The sequence below is a fragment of the Aquarana catesbeiana genome, linkage group LG08 (genome assembly GCF_042186555.1).
Source record: "Aquarana catesbeiana isolate 2022-GZ linkage group LG08, ASM4218655v1, whole genome shotgun sequence".
Lineage (NCBI taxonomy): Eukaryota > Metazoa > Chordata > Amphibia > Anura > Ranidae > Aquarana > Aquarana catesbeiana.
The window spans coordinates 247,761,411-247,783,330 of record NC_133331.1 but is presented as its reverse complement, the minus strand read 5'-3'; the positions used below and the strand labels follow the sequence as shown (position 1 = coordinate 247,783,330).

Below are 21,920 nucleotides of genomic sequence, written 5' to 3'. Positions count from 1 at the left end.
CACAGGGGCCCTTTGCTAGTGGACATATCCCCACTCTGCAGACACCTCTCTGCAACCTCAGGAAGCTTTCCACTACCAGACGGGTCTCAACTGGCAGTCTGCCCCAGTCCGCTCTTTAGAGCAGGCTGCAGGAGATCTAACACTGGGAGACACTAAGACAATACTTAATAACCACTTTAGAGATTTTACCCCCTTCCTAACCAGAGCACTTTTTACAATTTGGCACTGCGTTGCTTTAACTGATAATTGCATGGTCGTTCGACGCTGTACCCAAACAAAATTTGCGTCCTTTTTTTCCCACAAATAGAGCTTTCTTTTGGTGGTATTTGATCACCTCTGTGATATTTATTTTTTGCGCTATAAACAAAAAAAGAGCGACAATTTTGAAAAAAAAAACAATATTTTTTACATTTTGCTATAATTAATATCCCCAAAAGTTTAAAAAAAAAAACAAATATATATTCTTGGTAAAAAAAATTCTACATATTTTTGGTAAAAAAAAATCGCAATAAGAGTATATTGATTGGTTTGCGCAAAAATTATAGCGTTTGCAAACTATGGGAAAGATTTATGGCATTTTTATTATTTTATTTTTTCTTACTAGTAATGGCGGTGATCTGTGATTTTTTAGCGGTACTGCGACATTGCGACGGACAGATCGGAGACTTTTGACACTTTTTTGGGACCATTGGCATTTATACATTGATCAGTGCTATAAAAATGCACTGATTACTGTGTAAATGTCATTGGCAGGGAAGGGGTTAACACTAGGGGGTGATCAAGGGGTTAAATGTGTGTTCCCTCAGCATGTTCTAACTGTGTGGGGATGGGAGTGACTAGGAGAGGAGCCATATCGTCTTTCCTACTTAGTAGGAACAAACGATATGGCTCCTCTCCTCTGACAGCACAGGGATGTGTGTGTTTACACACACACATCCCCATGCTGGCGCTTGTGCACGCAATCGCGCATGGCCAGCAGGGATCGTGCCCACCGGCCACACGCATAGGCTCACCTTCTCTGTAGCGGGCGAGAGTGCCCTCTGGTGGCCGAAAATGGGTAGGACGTACCCGTACAGGATTTCACCCAGGAAGGCCATTGTGCCACAGTATATCTGCGTGACATGGTCGGCAAGTGGTTAAATACATCTTAATAACATTTCCACAACAACAGGTAACCAGTTTAGAGTTACAGAGGAGATGTAGTGCTAAAAGTATTCTTTCCACTCTGACGCTCATGGCAATGTGTTGTTTAAACACTGTTTACATATGTGGGCATGACCTACGTATACATTCACCACTGCGCATGAGCATGGGGGGATGGGGGCGGTTTAAACATAATTTATTTTTTTTTTACTATTTATTATATGACTATTTTATTTTTTCACTGTCCCTTTAAAAAACATTTTTTTGATCACTTTTATTCCTATCCTGTTTACATTGGTCTGTAACCAGATGTGATGTTATGACGTTGCTACGGTCCTCCTAGACCATAGAGAGAGGAGAGGTGACCCCACCCACGACTTCTAAAAGTGATCCATTGGCAAATCCACCCAATGGTAAAGAGGTACTCCAACACTCCCCACAACAGCACATAATTGAGATCAGATTCTTTTACAGACACAGTCTCCATCTTCACAGTGTGTAGCTGGCTACTTCAGCTTTGCTGCTGTTCCAGTCTGGAGATTTCACAGGCCAGAGTAGCAACATAGCAAACAGCTATATACCGTGCAGATGGAGGTTGTATCTGTAAAAGAATCAGATTTCAGCTATGTGCTGAGTGCCCTATGTGGGGATGGGAGAAGCAGAACCCCTGCAGGCTGGGCACAATATACATTGGGAGAGGGGTCGCAGCATGCCCCATATCCGGCCAAAGGAAAAAAATGGGGGGGGGGAGGTATGGGACTTTAAATGAGACACATATATAGAATATGCCTCCATCCCTATTCAAGTACAAAAGAGGAAGGAATTTGGGATTTTAAATGAGGCAATTTGACTTGATACATGTAACTTGATGTAAATTTATTGGTGTGTTGGCATAATAGCTGGGTATAAATACATAGCATAGACATATAACACATACACATGTAATTTTATATGAGTGCACGTGCTTAGCATCATATCCAGAGGTTGTCTTTGGCAAATAGATGTATGAGTGCTGCCAGCATTGCTACAGAGGTTGAAGGAGTGGGGGGTCAGCCTGACAGTGTTCAGATCATACACTGCACACTGCATCAAATTGGTCTGCATGGCTGTCATCCCAGAAGAAAGCCTCTTGTAAAGATGATGAACAAGAAAGCCTGCAAACAGTTTGCTGAAGACAAGCAGACTAAGGACATGGATTGCTGAAACATGTCCTGTGGTCTGATGAGACCAAGATAAACCTATTTGGCTCAGATGGTGCCAAGCGTGTGTGGTGGCAACCAGGTGAGGAGTACAAAGACAAGTGTGTCTTGCCTACAGTCAAGTGTGGTGGGAGTGTCATGGTCTGGGGCAGCATGAGTGCTGCCGGCACTGGGGAGCTACAGTTCATTGAGGGACCATGAATGCCAACATGTACTGTGATATACTGAAGCAGAGCATGATCACTTCCCTTCGGAGACTGGGCTCCAAGATGACCACTGCCTTGCTAAAGAAGCTGAGGGTAAAGGTGATGGACTGGCCAAGCATGTCTCCAGACCTAAACCCTATTGAGCATCTGTGGGGCATCCTCAAACGTAAGGTGGAGGAGTGCAAGGTCTCTAACATCCACCAGCTCCGTAATGTCATCATGGCGGAGTGGAAGAGGACTCCAGTGGCAACCTGTGAAGCTCTAGTGAACTCCAAACCCAAGAGGGTTAAGGCAGTGCTGGAAAATAATGGTGGCCACACAAAATATTGACACTTTGGGCCCAATTTGGACATTTTCACTTAGGGGTGTACTCACTTTTGTTGCCAGCGGTTTAGACATTAATGGCTGTGTGTTGAGTTATTTTGAGGAGACAGCAAATTTACACTGTTATACAAGCTGTACACTCACTATTTACATTGTAGCAAAATGTCATTTCTTCAGTGTTGTCACATGAAAAGACAGAATAAAATATTTACAAAAAGGTAAGGGGTGTACTCACTTTTGTGAGATACTGTATACACTGTATAGCATAGAACGTCATATTAACATCCATATACATACACATATCGATAAGGCAGCACAATTGCCTTTGCAGTACACAACAGTTTTGGATATAGATTAGTACCAGATTTGTGGAAGTATGTATGAAAAATAATGAAATTGGTTGAAATAAAATAATTGTATATAGAGATGAAATCCTTAAAAAGCGTGTAGCTACATCCTAAATTCCTGTTGCATTTTGTGTATTAAAACACTTCTTCAGGGGAGGATTTCTAAGAATATCTGCAAGAAACAGAGTATGAGTATATCTAGCTTTGAAACTAAATTTACTAAGAAGAAACAGGGTTCCTAATCCTAAATACTTACATACAACCAAAGGCAAAAAAATATATATGCAGTTTTTTTTAAATATACGGCCAAACCCAGCATTATGTTGGTTAAAAGAAAGGCAAGCTGAATGAGGTGGGTGAGAAAGAAGTAGCTGGGCTCCTTCCTCTGTAGCCAGCTGCAAGGATTAGGTGGCTTTGTTGATATGTGTTGATAATGAGGTGGGTGTCTCTGGGAACAGAGGTGGGTGGGAGAAAGGTACCGCAGAGTGCTGGCTGTGTTGATGTTTCGGATGTCGCAGCTTTTTCATGCCATAATAAATGCAGCCACCTGCCGTGTCTGGCACATGTGCTGGGGGTTGCCAACCTCTGCCCTAGATTCATGCACGCATGAGCATCTGCGGTCCAATTGTAGTGTCCTTTGAGGCAGTGCCATATGCCCAATTTTACTCCAGACTAGTGCAACTCAACATTTGGGCTGCATGGGACTAGTCCTTGGACCTCTCGATGCTTTCTGAACCACAAGGCCACATTCTCCCTGACATGGTGGATTTCCAATCTGGTAAAGGATTTAGGGAAACTCTTTCATCCGCAGTCATGGATGGTTCTTGTGATGGATTCCAGCTTTTTGGACTGCAGAGCAGTCCTGAACACCCTCTCTGTGCAGGGAACTTGGTCAGCGGAGGACGCTCACCTTCAGTGAACATTGTCTACTCGTGACATTTTGGTTGTTCCTTTTACTCTGGGCTCCTCTATTGCAAGGACACCTAACAAGAATACAGTTAGACAATGCCAATCAGGCCTATGTACATCAGTCACCAGAAGTCATGTAAGCAGATATGATCCTCTCTTGAGCAGAACTTTACTTTCCTGGGTTCTGGGCTTTTTGTAGAGTCAGGACCAGGCTTCTGGGCCCTCCCAAGGAATCCATGTGGGTGTAAGGGAACAGCCACAAGTGTGCATGTTTGCATGTTGCAGTCTGTGATAGAGCAGACAGATGGCCCAAGCCTGCAGGATTGAACAGCAGAGAAGCTTGGAAAGAAAGTTCTAACAAAGATGGATGTTGATATCGGGGAGTGATTGGAGGTGATCGGGATATCAGATAAGGAGAGGAGAACGGAGGATTGTCACCACGGACCATTACTGCTGGACACAGTTTACAGGCTTGATACCCCTGCAGGGGTGAATCTTTCCGGTGAGTGAGGGCACAAGTGGGGGTCCTTTGGAAGGCTAGGAGCACTCACCACACCAGGAATATTGTCATGTGAATGAAGAGGCACATTACTGCACTTTAAGGAGAACTTTTTATGGATTTTCTTTTTGGGGACACTTGTTTTATGAACTGATCACTCACTTCTTATGGTTTAAGCACCATTGTGTGTACATATGAGCAAAGGAGTTTTACTAATATGTTGTAGCACTATTGTGTGTACTTATCAGCAAAGGATTTTACCATTAGTGTTTTTCAACTAACTTTTATAATATTTTTTCATATTTATATATTCACCTTTTTGGAATGATTTAAATTTGTATCACTTTATTTTTTCAGTGTTTGCATTCTATGTGGTACTACAGATTGTGGTTAGGTTATTTACACATGCACTTAAATTTTGTTTACACGTTCGGAACTTTACCATTTTTATATACACATAATTTTTTATTTTATTTTTTATTTCACACTCATATTTTTTATTTTACACTCATATTTTTTGTGTACATCATAGTTGACCCAGTCGAACAGTGCCAATCACCCCAATTTAGTACTCTATTTTTTAGAATTTCACCTAGGTGTTATTCTGTGCTGGGGGGGGCTGCAGTTCCTTTATTTTCTAAGCGCGGAACCATTTGTTTCTTATATAGCTCTTTGAACCTTGTTTGACCTTACCTGTAAGATGTTTTTTTCTTTTGGCTGTCACCTCTACAAGGAGAATCTTTAAGTTAGCGGCTTTATCCTGCAGGGAACCTTTTCTAGTGTTACACGAGGACAGGTTGTCTTAAGGCCTAAGGCCTCCTTTCTTCCTTTCTTTCATCCAAAGGTCTTCAGGGCTGCCATTAGAAATCATGGGGCCGCATACAGCCTAGCTGACAGGGCCGCAACCCCTCCCCCCCTCCCCGAAAATATCAAAAACTATATTTTCACAAAAATTACACAAAAATCATTATTAGTGAACTCTAACATAACATAACTTACAAAATTCCTGCTAAACCTAAAAGATTAAACTGCATTGAGTTAATAAATAAAGTTGTGTGTGTAAATGTGGCATTGGTAAAGGGATGGTGAACCCGCACAGTGGACATAAAGACTTAATTGGTAAAGTTTGGAACTGCTGCCTCCCAACAGGCAGTCACCCTAAAATGGGGACAGCTGAGATATATTAGAAATGATAGAAGGGTTTGGCGCTGTTCCTATTTAGTTTCCTACCTCCATATAGGTTACTAGATTAAAATAAATTCTTAGGTGCACCGTGCATATATCAAATATTAAATACAAATTAACAATATGAATTCCCAAGTATACCGTGCATGTGTCAATTAAATATTCTGTTGCAATATTGTGCAATCATAGGTGATACAGAGACATAACTTAAATGCTTACATAGTAATATTGCTAGGGAGGGAAGAAAGGGGGGGGAGGAAAAGGGGGGGGGGGGGAAAGGGAGAAGGGAGTGAGATAGGGAGGTGGGGAGGGGTGTAGGAAATCTGTTCCTAAGGAAAATTACAATAACAAAATAAAGTGCAAATGTGCTGGTGCAATCCAAAAGGCAACAGTGACAAGATAAAAGTGCAAACGTGCTTCAAAATTCTTTAGTAAGTCTCTTGTGTCATATTCTTGTGCTGTGGTGATAATCCTTCACTTATAATATCTCTTTGCTCTAAAAGTGCAGCCACTTACCAGATCACTTCACCCCTGCGGGGGTAGTAGGCAGTTACAGTTTTATCGCCACTGTACAGCGATCGCTGGCGGGCTCAGGATCGTGGTATATCATATATAAAAAGAGAGGGAGTGCCCATAGCGTAAAATTGCTTTAAAAAAGTTTTATTACACAAAATGAAAGGGTACTCACACTTTTACGGTAAAAATCAAGCGAAATGGTAAAAACGTCAAAACCGTCATTAATATCCTTCAGCGCTGGTACAGGAGGTGATGTTTGGGAAGCACAGATTAGGCCACGCTCTACGCGTTTCGTCGTTAGGACGTCTACGGGAGCGTGACCTGTGTTGTGTCTTCCCATCCTTATATAGTGTGTGTGGTGTCCCCTTGTTAAATTTTCAATTGGCATCCATTTTCCCGCGGACCGGAAGTTCGTCCGCGGCCATTTTGTTTGTATTTTGCAGACAGAAGTCCGACTTCCTGTGTTAATAGCAGTGGGACTACTGGTGGCCATTTTGCCTGAGCTATTTTTAGACAGTAGTTCAAGTTACCTGTCTCTGTGTATTTGTATTGCATAGTCCCGGCGGCCATTTTGCCTGTGTTTTTGTGGACAATGGAGACCGGCGGCCATTTTGCCTATGTTTTTGTGGACAATGGAGACCGTAAACAATTCTCCCCATTGTTTGTATTGCATAGTCCGGCGGCCATTTTGCCTGTGTTTTTGTGGACAATGGAGACCGTAAATAGATCTCCCTATTGATGAGACCGGCGGCCATTTTGCCTATGTTTTTGTGGACAATGGAGACCGTAAACAATTCTCCCCATTGTTTGTATTGCATAGTCCGGCGGCCATTTTGCCTGTGTTTTTGTGGACAATGGAGAAAATAGATCTCCCTATTGGTGTCAACTGCAGATATATGGTGTTAAATCTATCACACACTATAAAAGGTTTATTGTACATTAATCGGCTTGCTTTATATGACGCTAAAAATCATACTAAATTCAAAATGATTTAAAACCCATAAGAAATACATAAAGAAACATAAAGAATACATAAAAATCAATGCAAGTAAAAATTAAAATTAAAATTAAAATCATGAGGAGCACATAGAGGATCATGAGGAATACTTAAATGGGAGCTTACTAAATACATATCGTTCTTAAATTAAAATAAATAAAATAAATTGGAAAAAATTGGAAAAAAATTAATTAAATAAATAAAACTTAACTTCATATATTATATGGCATTTTTTGTGTATCTGAAGAGAGGGGGAACATATTTTATTTTTAAGGGGGCTTGTTGTATATATTAATCTTTTAGGGTGTCCACATTTATACATTATATATCCTTATTTTTAAGAGTAATTACTTCTATAGTGCGTACGTGAGAAAGGAATCTTAGATTTTTTTATATTTAGCCTTTCTTTCTGGATATTATGTCCCATACATGGACTATATGAAGAAGATATATGTAAAAAATTATAAAAAATATTATAAAAGACAGTATAAAAATATATATATACTAGTATAAAATGGCTTAAGGAAGACAGGAAGAATAAAAGGAAGACAGGAAGAATAAAACAGGAGGAGAAGGGTTAATTTTGAAATCTGTATTATACTATTCGTGCGTGTATATATATATATACTAGAGGGTGTACTGGGTCTGTTGGTTATTTTTCATGTTTATATCCTATTGCGGTACTTTCTGCTCGTTTATAGGGAAGAAGGAAAAAAGGGGGTAATTAGATGTCAGAGTGTTTATGTGTCGAGAGTATAGGTGCTCTATGTCTCCCATATTTGATATGAATATTAATAATTTGTTAGGAAGCAGTTGAGGTCGAGGTCAATGTTCATGCCCATAGGCTGCAGGGTATCTAATAAGAATATCCACTTGGTTTCGTTTTGTGAGACCTTAATTTTTTTTATTTTCGCCTCTCCAGTGACCCTTGATTTTATCTATTGCGTAAAAGGTCATCTGTGCCGGGTCTCTATTGTGGTAATCTCTGAAATGCCTGGACACGCTGTGTTTGTTAAAACCTTTCTTGATGTTTTTAATGTGTTCTCTGACCCTGACATGCAGCTCTCTCGTTGTCCTTCCTACATATTGCTTCCGACATGGGCACTCTAACACGTAAGTGACGTGGGTACTGTGGCAGGTAATGAGCTCTCGAATATTGAACTCTTTTCCATTAGCAGTAGACCTAAATTTCGTTGTTTTCTTGCTGGTTCTTTTACTGGTTCTGCAAGGTAAACATTTGCCACATTTAAAAAACCCTTTTAAACCTTTTCCTATTTTTATCTCCCTAGGTGAATCTATTGCATTGTGTACCAGTTTGTTCCTCAGAGTTGGTGCTTTTTTGTAGATGAAAACTGGTTTCCTAGGCAATATAGAGTTAAGGGTCCTATCAGATTGTAAAATGGGCCAATGTTTTTTAATTATAGTCTCCACATGTTTGTATTGTCTATTGTACCCCGTTAGAAAAGCTACTTCCGGTTTTTCATTTTTTGTTCTTCTATGTTGTATTCCTGTTTCGTCTAACATTTTGTTTCTGTCCATTTTCCCGACGGTGTGTTTCATTGCCACTAGGTCCTTTCTTTTATATCCCTTTTCCACGAACTTGTTTATTAGAGTGTCCGTTTGTCTCTCATAATCGTGTTTGTTGGAGCAAATCCTATATAACCGCATGAACTGACCCTTAGGTATATTTCCTAGCCAACGGGGGTGATGGCAACTGCTAGTTGGGATATACCCATTTCTGTCCGTAGTTTTGAAATATGTTCTTGTTTTCAGCTGTCCATCCTCTTTATATATTTGTAGGTCCAGATAATCCACAGTCTCTTTATTCCAGTTTCCTGAGAAGGTCAGTCCATAGGCATTGCCATTGATCTCGTTGAAGAAATTCTGTAATTCCTCTATCGTACCCCTCCATACCATGACAATGTCGTCAATGTACCTCCTGTATAATTTCAGATTTCTTCTTTCCTTACTATAAATTTGTTCCTCCTCCCATTTATTGAGTAGTAAATTGGCTACGCTGGGGGCATACTTAGCCCCCATGGCTACTCCTTTTATTTGGGAGTAGAAGTCACCCTTGTGCCAAAAATAGTTATGGCTCATGGCCAATTTTAGTCCCTCCAAGATATAATTGATTTGTGTTACCCTTAGATCCGTTAGCGTGTGTAAAGCCCATTCGACACCACTAATGCCATCTTTCTGTACGATGTTGGTGTACAGAGAATTTATATCAACGGTTACTAGTATGTCGTTATCATTTATTTCAAAGTTGTTTAATTCCCCAATTAGCTGTTTACTGTCTCTCAGAAACGATCTCCCTTTTTTAACTAGGGGCTGTAAGTAGCCGTCCAGGTATGCTCCCAACCGGGAGAACAGTGAATCAATGCCACTGATTATCGGTCTGCCGGGTGGGTTCTTTTGGTCTTTATGGATCTTTGGTACGTAATATATAATTGGAGTTTTGGCTATTTCAGGGGTTAGATATTTGGCTTCTTTTTTTGTTAGAATCCCCATTTCTTCTCCTTTTTTGACATAGGTCTTCAGTTTTTTCTTATATTCTGTTCTTGGGTTGCCCCTCAGTTTCTTGTATGTGTTGGGTACCTCCAATAGCTTCTTCATTTCTGACTCATAGTCTTTTTTGTTTAAAATGACCAGGCCTCCTCCCTTATCGGCCGGTCGGATGACTATATTTTTCTTCTTCTCTATTTCTTTAATAATGTTCCATATGTTTGTTTTTATTTTCTTCGGTTTCATCTTCCTAAGATCTTGTTCGACCATTTTTTTAAAAGTCATCAGGCTCTCATTTTGTTGAATATTCGGATTGAATGTTGAATTGTTTCTTAGTCCTGAATGTTGGAATAAAGGGGGGTCATCATCTGTTCGTACGTTCCTATTAATATCTCCTTTCATTAAATAAAATTTTTTTATGTTAAGTTTTCTTACGAATTTTTGGAGGTCTATATATACTTCGAAGGGGTCAAGATTCTTATCAGGGGCATATTTTAAGCCTAAATCCAACACTCTCAATTCTTCCTCATTAAAATTGGCTTCGCTTAGGTTAAAAATTCCTGTACCTAATACTCTCTTCTTCTTTTTCTTCTTGATTCCTCCTCTCTTACCGCGTGCTCTTCTCCTCTTTCCCATCTCTGTGGTCTGTATGTATGCTCTGTTCTTTCTTCTCGTTGGGTTTCTTCTTGCATTCTGTTCCTCGGGCCCATGTATGTGTTCCTGGTGGTCCTCATGTTCCAGCTCCGTCGAGGGTCTCCGTTGTTTCGGTTCCTGGTGGGGAACTCAATAAATGGGAGGAGGAACAAATTTATAGTAAGGAAAGAAGAAATCTGAAATTATACAGGAGGTACATTGACGACATTGTCATGGTATGGAGGGGTACGATAGAGGAATTACAGAATTTCTTCAACGAGATCAATGGCAATGCCTATGGACTGACCTTCTCAGGAAACTGGAATAAAGAGACTGTGGATTATCTGGACCTACAAATATATAAAGAGGATGGACAGCTGAAAACAAGAACATATTTCAAAACTACGGACAGAAATGGGTATATCCCAACTAGCAGTTGCCATCACCCCCGTTGGCTAGGAAATATACCTAAGGGTCAGTTCATGCGGTTATATAGGAATTGCTCCAACAAACACGATTATGAGAGACAAACGGACACTCTAATAAACAAGTTCGTGGAAAAGGGATATAAAAGAAAGGACCTAGTGGCAATGAAACACACCGTCGGGAAAATGGACAGAAACAAAATGTTAGACGAAACAGGAATACAACATAGAAGAACAAAAAATGAAAAACCGGAAGTAGCTTTTCTAACGGGGTACAATAGACAATACAAACATGTGGAGACTATAATTAAAAAACATTGGCCCATTTTACAATCTGATAGGACCCTTAACTCTATATTGCCTAGGAAACCAGTTTTCATCTACAAAAAAGCACCAACTCTGAGGAACAAACTGGTACACAATGCAATAGATCCACCTAGGGAGATAAAAATAGGAAAAGGTTTAAAAGGGTTTTTTAAATGTGGCAAATGTTTACCTTGCAGAACCAGTAAAAGAACCAGCAAGAAAACAACGAAATTTAGGTCTACTGCTAATGGAAAAGAGTTCAATATTCGAGAGCTCATTACCTGCCACAGTACCCACGTCACTTACGTGTTAGAGTGCCCATGTCGGAAGCAATATGTAGGAAGGACAACGAGAGAGCTGCATGTCAGGGTCAGAGAACACATTAAAAACATCAAGAAAGGTTTTAACAAACACAGCGTGTCCAGGCATTTCAGAGATTACCACAATAGAGACCCGGCACAGATGACCTTTTACGCAATAGATAAAATCAAGGGTCACTGGAGAGGCGAAAATAAAAAAATTAAGGTCTCACAAAACGAAACCAAGTGGATATTCTTATTAGATACCCTGCAGCCTATGGGCATGAACATTGACCTCGACCTCAACTGCTTCCTAACAAATTATTAATATTCATATCAAATATGGGAGACATAGAGCACCTATACTCTCGACACATAAACACTCTGACATCTAATTACCCCCTTTTTCCTTCTTCCCTATAAACGAGCAGAAAGTACCGCAATAGGATATAAACATGAAAAATAACCAACAGACCCAGTACACCCTCTAGTATATATATATACACGCACGAATAGTATAATACAGATTTCAAAATTAACCCTTCTCCTCCTGTTTTATTCTTCCTGTCTTCCTTTTATTCTTCCTGTCTTCCTTAAGCCATTTTATACTAGTATATATATATTTTTATACTGTCTTTTATAATATTTTTTATAATTTTTTACATATATCTTCTTCATATAGTCCATGTATGGGACATAATATCCAGAAAGAAAGGCTAAATATAAAAAAATCTAAGATTCCTTTCTCACGTACGCACTATAGAAGTAATTACTCTTAAAAATAAGGATATATAATGTATAAATGTGGACACCCTAAAAGATTAATATATACAACAAGCCCCCTTAAAAATAAAAATATGTTCCCCCTCTCTTCAGATACACAAAAAATGCCATATAATATATGAAGTTAAGTTTTATTTATTTAATTAATTTTTTTCCAATTTTTTCCAATTCATTTTATTTATTTTAATTTAAGAACGATATGTATTTAGTAAGCTCCCATTTAAGTATTCCTCATGATCCTCTATGTGCTCCTCATGATTTTAATTTTAATTTTAATTTTTACTTGCATTGATTTTTATGTATTCTTTATGTTTCTTTATGTATTTCTTATGGGTTTTAAATCATTTTGAATTTAGTATGATTTTTAGCGTCATATAAAGCAAGCCGATTAATGTACAATAAACCTTTTATAGTGTGTGATAGATTTAACACCATATATCTGCAGTTGACACCAATAGGGAGATCTATTTACGGTCTCCATTGTCCACAAAAACACAGGCAAAATGGCCGCCGGACTATGCAATACAAACAATGGGGAGAATTGTATACGGTCTCCATTGTCCACAAAAACATAGGCAAAATGGCCGCCGGTCTCATCAATAGGGAGATCTATTTACGGTCTCCATTGTCCACAAAAACACAGGCAAAATGGCCGCCGGACTATGCAATACAAACAATGGGGAGAATTGTTTACGGTCTCCATTGTCCACAAAAACATAGGCAAAATGGCCGCCGGTCTCATCAATAGGGAGATCTATTTACGGTCTCCATTGTCCACAAAAACACAGGCAAAATGGCCGCCGGACTATGCAATACAAACAATGGGGAGAATTGTTTACGGTCTCCATTGTCCACAAAAACATAGGCAAAATGGCCGCCGGTCTCCATTGTCCACAAAAACACAGGCAAAATGGCCGCCGGACTATGCAATACAAATACACAGAGACAGGTAACTTGAACTACTGTCTAAAAATAGCTCAGGCAAAATGGCCACCAGTAGTCCCACTGCTATTAACACAGGAAGTCGGACTTCTGTCTGCAAAATACAAACAAAATGGCCGCGGACGAACTTCCGGTCCGCGGGAAAATGGATGCCAATTGAAAATTTAACAAGGGGACACCACACACACTATATAAGGATGGGAAGACACAACACAGGTCACGCTCCCGTAGACGTCCTAACGACGAAACGCGTAGGGCGTGGCCTAATCTGTGCTTCCCAAACATCACCTCCTGTACCAGCGCTGAAGGATATTAATGACGGTTTTGACGTTTTTACCATTTCGCTTGATTTTTACCGTAAAAGTGTGAGTACCCTTTCATTTTGTGTAATAAAACTTTTTTAAAGCAATTTTACGCTATGGGCACTCCCTCTCTTTTTATATATGATATACCACGATCCTGAGCCCGCCAGCGATCGCTGTACAGTGGCGATAAAACTGTAACTGCCTACTACCCCCGCAGGGGTGAAGTGATCTGGTGAGTGGCTGCACTTTTAGAGCAAAGAGATATTATAAGTGAAGGATTATCACCACAGCACAAGAATATGACACAAGAGACTTACTAAAGAATTTTGAAGCACGTTTGCACTTTTATCTTGTCACTGTTGCCTTTTGGATTGCACCAGCACATTTGCACTTTATTTTGTTATTGTAATTTTCCTTAGGAACAGATTTCCTACACCCCTCCCCACCTCCCTATCTCACTCCCTTCTCCCTTTCCCCCCCCTTTTCCTCCTCCCCCCCCTCCCCCCCCTTTCTTCCCTCCCTAGCAATATTACTATGTAAGCATTTAAGTTATGTCTATGTATCACCTATGATTGCACAATATTGCAACAGAATATTTAATTGACACATGCACGGTATACTTGGGAATTCATATTGTTAATTTGTATTTAATATTTGATATATGCACGGTGCACCTAAGAATTTATTTTAATCTAGTAACCTATATGGAGGTAGGAAACTAAATAGGAACAGCGCCAAACCCTTCTATCATTTCTAAAATGTGGCATTGGGGCTCCAACGGTGGTTTTCAGGGCTGCCATTAGAAATCACAGTGCCCCATACAGCCTAGCTGACAGGGCCACACCCCCCCCCCCTCCCCTGAAAATATCAAAACTTTATTTTCCCAAAAATCATTATTAGTGGACACAAACATAGCATAATGTATAAAATTCCCTCTAATTCTAAAAACAAAAACGGCAGGGGCGTGGCTTGGATGGCAGAAAGAATGGACGCACAGCGCTGAATCTCCTCACCTGGCCTGCCTGCTCTGCCCTAAAAAAGCACCCATTGCCTGTACCAACATGGGCAAACCAAAAAAGAACAAAGAACCCAAGCCCCAGGGACTCAGCACCAGGTCCTCCCGCTCCTCCGCCGCTCATCACGGAGTATTTCAGCCAGGAAGCTCCGGCGGGACATCATGCGGCCAAGATGGTGCCGGCCTCGTCCTCCGCAACCACCTCTCCTGCAATTACATCGCCGGGAGTCACAGATATGGCTCAAAGAGGAACCTAATAGTGGCATACACTTCAGGCTCCCCCTCCCGCTCTCAGGTCGGGGTCCCTGCTCCCACCGGCGGCCATCTCATAAATAGCCTCTCCCAGCCGCTCCCCCCCGTTTGGCGCTGGCCCTGTCCCCCACAGATGCCTCTCCTGCATTCATCTCTCCAGGAGCTTGGAATCACAGGCATGGCTCAGAGGGCAGCACCACGGCTGCACACACCTCGGGCTCCCCTCTCCGCCCTCATGTCGGGGCCCCCCCACTCCCAACAGCGACCATCTCCTGGACAGCCTCTCCCAGCCATTCCCCCCTGTCTCGTGGAGCCCACACCTTCCACGCCAGCCCAGAATATCCAACCATCCACATCCTGGGACTCCCTCACCCCTGAATGGGATCCATGTTCCCTGCCACAGCGATCCCAGGTGCGCAAAGACAGAGCACCCTCGTCTTCCCCACGCCAGAGGAAACTACCCCACACCGCAGCATACCCTCAGCTCCCACAAGCCCTGGGACATCTAGGGACTCATTCCCACCTGGGACAAGCACAAGGCATCTCCGCAAAGGCAAAACACAAACTGCCAAATCCCTATCCACCACCCCTGGGAGACTACCCTATGCATGCAGTCGGTGCAGCCCCTGCATGGGGCACCCCTGCACAGGTTACTACAGACTAACGGTACCCGACAGGGCTGCCCGCTCTCCCCTGTCCTCTATGCCCTATGTATCGAACCCCTTGCAGCCCATATTAGACAAAACCCAAATATTCATGGCATCCCAGTCCGTATTAGGAACTTTAAGATTTCCTTATTTGCGGATGATGTCCTGCTCACACTAACCCAACCGCATATTTCCCTCCCGAACCTACATGTTTCATCACTAGAGGAAGATGGTGGTGACATCAAGCTCGAAATCTCCCAAATACACTCCCAACTCGCCTCACAAGCATCCACTCTCCGAGACTTTCACCGCCACCTTGAGGACCTGGACAGTAGGGGCAGGCACAACAATATCAGGGTCCGAGGCCTCCCTGAGGTGACTCAAGACGAAGACCTGCCTGTTACCCTACAAGTAATCTTCAACAATGTCCTGGGCCATCCAGAACACCAAAAAGTTAAACTAGACCGGGCCCATCGTGCCCTCCGCCCTCGTGGGACAGGGTTTAGACCCCGAGATGTGATATGCAGAGTCCACAACTACATGCTCAAAGAGGAAATCACGAGAAAAGCTTGCAATATGCGCACTATTGACTTTGATGGCGCCCCCATTCAGCTCTTCCCAGATCTGTCATGGATTACTCTCCAGCAAGATGCTCTCTACAACTGCTCCTGACCCTACTTAGGGAACACGATTTCCGCTACCACTGGGGCTTCTCCTTTAGTCTTACGGTGAAGAGAGACAGGAGGTCCACCACACTACGGTACCCGGAAGAACTCTAGTCCTTCTGCAGAGACCTGAACATTCCAGTACTGCCTACCCCCGGCTGGGACCGACTACCAGCCCCCCCACCATGTCCAGCCCCCTGGATCCAGGTCACCAGAAGAAAGTGCCCGGGGACCTGCCCCTCTGGGACTTGAACACCCTCCCGTATGCATAAACTCTTTGCTTCCTGAGTGAACACTTTACCTTTGATGGCCTGATGACTGGTTTACTTGAAATTCCCCAATTTGGGGTCCCTAGATAAGGCCTGGTTACATTTTCATCTACATTTACATTTGTTTGTTCCTACCCCCTAGAGGTCAATTTACTACAGAAGATACCTTCCCCTTCCCCAGTGCCCCTCTAGAGGGGTGCCAGATCAGGGGACTTGCCTATGTTAAATTTTGAGATCCTTTCACCCCACCCCCTCCCATCTACTCCCAAGCGGTTGGCTCGCTAAAATGTACTTGGGTTACAGATACAGTTACAGTTATGAACGTAGGCTAAGTGTAGGTTTATTTCTAAGTACATAGGCAGGCAGGCCCGGGAGCGCATCGTTTCTTCCTTGGTCATGCAACCTCCTCCCCCATGGGCTCTCCGAATGGCGTCCTGCCTGATAGTACTGTTTTATTTGTCATCTCCCGATGGGTTTCTTTTAACCATCCCCATCGGGGGGGCCCTTCAGAGAGTCCCAACCTGCCACCTTTTTTAGGTGGGTTATACTGTGGGATGTTAACAGTATTTGAATTTATGTTTTATGATTTTGTGTTTACTGTTTTTTACCCTCTCCTCTTCTCCTTTCCTCGGCTTCCCCCTCCTCTTTTTCTTCTACTTCTTACTCTTCTGGACGCCCCCCCCACTTCTGGGACGTGGGCCCCGGCTGCTCAGCCCTGATCCTCCAATTCAAGATCACCCTTGAGAAGCAACAGGTGGATGTCCTGACCTTTTGGCCAATGACTACTTGGATGGGTAAGCGGACGCGTCTCATACTTCTGTATCCACCATGATTGGCATACTGTCATTAAATGTGAAAGGCCTTAACTCCAATGTTAAGCGCAGTCTAGCCCTACATGAGTTTAAACGGTCCACGGCGGACATTATCTTTATCCAGGAGACACATCTTGCTAAATCAGGCACTATGGCATTTGCCCTCAAACACTTTCCCCAAATATATCTCGCCCTCAACCCACGTAAACGGGCAGGTGTAGCGATCCTTTTTAGACAGGGATCCCCCTTCCAATTGCAATCCCTGCATGCAGACCCTCTGGGCCATTATCTCATTCTCCGGGACTCCTGGAAGGGTGCAAACCTCACTCTATGCAATATCTATGCTCTGAATGTCAACCAGAACTCCTTTTTATCCAAAGTATATAAACGCTCATTTGTGGCTCCCCACCAGTATCTGGTCATAGGAGGAGATTTTAACCTGACCGACTCCCCGGGCATGGATAGGCTTTCTATGGGTCCTGGAAAAGCTTCCCTAGCGGCTGATAAGAAATCCAGCCTTTTTCGCCAATTAACTAGGAAACATGCCCTATTTGACGCCTGGCGCACCACGTACCCATCGGCTAAGCAATTTACCTTCTACTCTCATCCCCACAAATCCCATTCACGTCTAGGCTATTTTTTTGTTAATGCCCCAACTTTGAGAGCCTTTACAGGATCGGACATCTACGCAAATTTCTTGGTCGGATCACGCACCGATCAAACTTTCCCTAGCACTCTCACCAGGATCATTCTGAGTCTGTCACTAGCATCTAAACGAGTTCCTGCTTAAGCATGATCCCTCCAAAGCGGAACTGCAGCAAACTTTGAAGTTATACTTTGCTGAAAACAGCTCTTCTGAGGTTTCTCCCGCTTCCTTATGGGAAGGACACAAAGCGGTCTTCCGTGGTCAGTGCATATCACTCTCCACTGCCCTAAAACGTAATACTAATAAAACCAGACAGTTGCTGTTAGATCAGCTCCTACAACTGGAGACACGATTGCTGTCCTCCCCCTCCCTGCGTATGCTTAGGGTATTGGTGAGCACTAGGGCTAGTTTACGGGATTTAGAATTGGGAAAGACGGAGAAAGCCCTTCTCCGTCTGCGCCAAACCTATTATGACAAAGCTAATAAACACCACACCCTTTTTAGCGAGACAACTCCACGAGCGGGCAGCTGCTACTTCACCCACCTCTATTAAAGACGCAAACGACACCCTTCAATCCCACCCCCCTAAAATCGCCCAACTATTTCATGACTATTATTCCACTCTATATAATGAATCGAGTGTTCCACATAATCCCCCCTCTCCTACTCTAGCCCAAGCTATCCACTCCTATCTAGCAGACTGCGTCCTTCCCGCTCTCTCCCTCTCCGCCCTTGCCAGTCTTAACTCCTTTATTTCACCCCACTGTTCAACTCCTTCATGGCCAACACACCCATTCCGAGAGATATGCAGACCTCTTTCCTTACAATGATCCCCAAACCAGAAAATGACCATACACTGTGCTATAACTACAGGCCGATTGCGCTCCTGAATACAGACTTAATTTTTTTTACTAAATTCCTAGCAAACAGGTTAAATAACTTCATGCCATTACTGATCCATAAGGATCAAGTGAGGTTTATTCTCCTTCAACAGGCTGGGGACAATACCAGGAGATTTTTCTTTTTTTTTCCCATTTAAAAACTTTTATTGTGCCATATGTTAAGATTGTACTCACATTTTTAAAGATACTGGTAAGCATATAATAAGCAGTCCGCGGTGATCGACTTGTACTCGTCTCTCTGGAGGTGACGCAAGATGTGGATAAGTCCCGCCCTATACGTTTCGTCATAGGACGTCTGCTGGGGCATCCATCTTGCTGCACATCCACCCCATTTTGGGGTGGATATTGCAGACCGGAGTCTGGGGATCTCGGCTCTGAAGCCTGCTTTTCTTTCAAATGTTTTTTATTGAAATTTTGTATATAAGTACAATAAAGATAGAATAGCAAGATATGCATGAACTCTACATACACAACCATGTAAAGTCGCTGACAGTATTTAGTGAACCAACATTTAAACATATAGCATGTTAAGTTTAACACAACATAACTTGTAGCAACTACGCCTCTATATCTTAAATAGTGGTAGCAGAAGCACTTCCCCTCACCCCTAACGGGATCAAACTGTGAGTGGGATATCCAGCTTCAAGATACAAGAGCATAACATATTACTCGAAGGCTGAATTCTGTAATGTGAGTATAAAAGTGAAAGATATAAGTATGTGGAACACTAACAACAGAATCTGAACAAAGGGGAGAAAAAATAAATAAATAAATAAAAATCAAAATATATAAATAATAAGTAAAAACAAAAGATAGTTACCAATGCTTCAATCAGGTATAACAGTATTCAGTATATAAGTCGTGAGACCAATATTAAGCTGCAGCTACTATAGTATTAACTTTTAGGGTCTTAAGCTGCTTCTGGGTGAAGGAACCAAGCTTGCCATTTTATCATAAATTGGGGTGCTTTAAGTTTTTTAAGTGCCAGTAATTTTTCGTATTGACATTGTATATTGATCCTTGTGCATATTTCTCTTCTGGATGGGAGGTCAGAAGTTTTCCATTTACTCGCTAAAGCCGTCCTAGCTGCAAATAATACATGAGCGATCACTGTTTTAACTGTGAAAGAGTAGGTATCAAGGCCTATGTTAAGTAGTGCTAGCTCTGGGGTAAGTGATTTATTCTGGCCTGTGATTTCGCTGATGATTCTAGCTATTATTTCCCAGAAGGACACTATTTGTGGGCAGCTCCATAGAATATGGAATATGTTCCCTATACAGTTACAATTTCTCCAGAAATATTTCGAGGAATCCTTAAATATTTTTGATAATCTGTATGGTGTTAAATTCCACCTATGATATATTTTTTGACAGAGAAAATTGAGTACTGTCCGTGATACTTTTTTTATTTGCACTAACATACAATTTTTCAGGACAAGCTTTCGGGGTATGTCCCCTTCTTCAAGGTCCAAGCAGTACTGCTTGGACCTTGAAGAAGGGGACATACCCCAAAAGCTTGTCCTGAAAAATTGTATGTTAGTGCAAATAAAAAAAGTATCACGGACAGTACTCAATTTTCTCTGTCACAATTGCACTAATACGGCTACAATCAAATCAAGTATATATTTTTTGAAAATGTTCCCAATGCTCCACACAAGCAGTCAAACTAAAGCTCATTTGTATAGCTTTCAGCCATTGTTGTAGGGAGAATTCTTTCTGCATATCTTTTTCCCATTTGGAGTTTTAGTCACCAATAAGGGGCCTGATAGAGAGTGATAGAAGAAAGAAATTCCACGGGTCGATTTGTTCGACTTCCCTTGAAGGAAATCCAAAATAGAGCTTGGAATTTATATGCATTCCATACACTTGGTAGTTGAATGATAGTGTCTAATCTGCATTGACTTATAAGTATCAGTAGGTAGGCTGCTGAGGTGTAAAGTATTTGTGAAGTTTATTTCTCGTTTAAGGTAGTCTCTCGCTGAAAAATCTTTAATTAGCCATTCATATGTTTTAACCGGGATATTTAATTTGTTCTGTGTATTTTTTGCGGGAGAGTAAAGTGCGCCATGCTTTCAAAGTGGCTACAATTGTGGGTGGCGAACAAAAGAGAGTACTTGGGGGGACATAAGAGAAGCTGATAAAATAGCAAGTGCATCCTGATATTTCATACTGCTCATTTCCATGTCAACCCATAGTTTGTCCTCAGTTGGTTTTAGCCAATTTTTATCTTCAGAGATGTCTGACAAAAGGGGATTAAAGTTGGTTTCATAGAGCAGGCCAGTGGGATAAGTAAGCTGGATGCCTAAAGATTTGATTGATTTAGCTTCAAATGTATATGAGAACTCACTTTTTATTTGATTTATTTGCCTTTGAGACAGTCCCATGGCCAGTATTTGACACTTATTGGAATTGATCTTGTAGTAGGAGGCTTTCCCAAATTCCTCAATTAGTTGCTGGGTTCTATGGTTCTATGTAGGGAACTGAGGGGATTTGCTAGAGACAAAATGATATCGTCCGCGAACAGGCCTATTTTGTGTTCATTGCGGCCTATTCGTAGGCCCTGAATCTGAGGGTCACTCCTGATGGCTTCAGCAAAGGGTTCGATGGCAAGGGAAAATATGATTGGAGAGAGGCGGCACCCCTGCCTTGTTCCATTTGAAAGATCAAATGATCCAAAGTACCGTCGACATAGACTCTCGCTGAAGGATTTTTGTATAATGTAATAATGGCGGAAAATATGGACCCAGACAGCCCGAATTTAGTTAGCACATGCAACAAATATTCCCAATGAACTCTGTCGAATGTCTTCTCTGCATCCAAAGCAAGGAGGAGAGAAGGCACTCGACAAGTCTCAGCGTGTTGTATTAGGTTGATCATTCTTCGTGTTCCATCTGGGGCCTGCCTACCCCTCACAAACCCTACCTGCTCCGGCCCTAGTAGGAGTGGAGTTAAATCCAAGAGTCTGTTAGCTAACAGTTTCGAATATATTTTTAAATCAGAATTTAGAAGCGATATGGGCCTGAAATTTTGTGGATGGTCTGGCTCTTTTCCAGGTTTAAGGAGAGTCACAATAACAGCTTCTAACATTTCCTTTGGGAAGTGACCTGTGAGGATAGCTTGGTTGTATAGTTCAACCAAATAAGGGTTTAAAATTGAATTAAGGGCTCTGTAGTATTCGGAGGAGAGTCCA

The 21,920-nt window shown here is 41.9% G+C and overlaps 1 protein-coding gene across 1 annotated transcript in view; it reads left to right on the top strand.

Moving 5' to 3' along the window:
- Positions 1-21,920, top strand: part of LOC141106311 (uncharacterized) — a 225,141-nt gene that overhangs the window by 166,698 nt on the left and 36,523 nt on the right. The window lies entirely within an intron of this gene.